This window comes from Gavialis gangeticus, unplaced genomic scaffold (assembly GCF_001723915.1).
Source record: "Gavialis gangeticus isolate Ggan-Ray unplaced genomic scaffold, GavGan_comp1, whole genome shotgun sequence".
Classification (NCBI taxonomy): Eukaryota; Metazoa; Chordata; order Crocodylia; family Gavialidae; genus Gavialis; species Gavialis gangeticus.
This window is the reverse complement of record NW_017728995.1, coordinates 25,621,499-25,622,704: the sequence shown is the minus strand read 5'-3', so window position 1 is coordinate 25,622,704 and position 1,206 is coordinate 25,621,499. Positions and strand designations below refer to the sequence as shown.

The 1,206-nt window shown below is 53.4% G+C and overlaps 1 protein-coding gene across 1 annotated transcript in view; it reads left to right on the top strand.

The window, feature by feature from the left end:
• Positions 1-1,206, top strand: part of DNAJC19 (DnaJ heat shock protein family (Hsp40) member C19) — a 14,185-nt gene that overhangs the window by 2,330 nt on the left and 10,649 nt on the right.

The following is a 1,206-nucleotide window of genomic DNA, read 5'->3' as shown; positions in this document are numbered from 1 at the left end:
GGGTGTAAAACCTTTTTTTTTTTTTTTTTTTAAACACATTACCTACTCCATTCCTCTGCCAGAGGAAGTCAGTCTGGTGCTGAAATGTACTGTTACAAAATTACACCAAATACATCTTTAAGGAAAGGATTAGTTCCTATACTAGTTGTTCTCAACCTTTTTAGTCATCATGCTCCCCTCCATAACTCCTTTGAATGTCATAGCACCCTGATTGAAAAGCACCAAGCTAGATCTAAATTCAGAAAAGATCTGAAGGGGGTAATCTGTGGTGCTAGATCAGTGGTTCAACTTCAGGGCAGTTGGGGCAGGACCCTACCCTCCCATACACTGCTCCACTGTCTGTCCCATCCCAACCCCTGGCCTGTATCTCATGCTGCTGAGGCTGCTCCTGCAGGGCCTCACGCAATGGGGGCCACCCCTGCAGCCCTTCCCCCAGTCCCAAGAATATGGGGAGTGTGGAAGGGATAAGCCAGGTTACAAAGTGTGGCTCTGTCTGTGCATCTGCCCCTTCGTAGTAGCAGAGTATGCTGCTGGGATTGTGAGGGTGGGAGGTCACAGGAGCTGTCTGGGGGCAGGGGAAAGCTGCAGACTGCTGAGAAGCAGTCCTGGAGTAGCTGGTAGGACTGCAAAGCTTTGGTAGCTGATTCGATTTGGAGGACATTGGGCCTGATTTGGCTTCCGAATCACATCGGGAGACCAATTAAAAAGTCTGAATCAAATCAAAAGCCTATGAATCAATTTGAAAAAGATTTGGCCATAGACTAAACAGGCAGCAGTCCTCACCACACTGAACACAGCTGCCTCCAGCTGGTAACTCTGTTTCTGGGGAGTGTGGGGAACGCAGCGGCTTGGCTGGGGGGGGTGGGAAGGTGGCATGGGATGTGGGTGTGGCAGCGGTGGGAGTAGGGGCTCTGCCCAGCTGCTGCTTGCCCCCTTCTGCCCAGAGCAAGCTGTGCCTGCATCATGCCCAGCTAGGGCAGAGGGGGCACAATGCAAGTACAGCTTGCTCTGGGCAGAAGGGGGCAAACAGCAGCAGGGCAGAGCCCCTACTCCCACCACTGCCACATCCCATTCTCCCCCATGACCCCCCAGGTTGTCCCAGCCCCAATCCCTTCCTCCCCTACACCCCTTCCCTTCCCCCCACCCCTCCTGAGAAGCCCCCCCAGAAAGTCATCTCACACCCACAGTCCCCCCACAATCCACCCA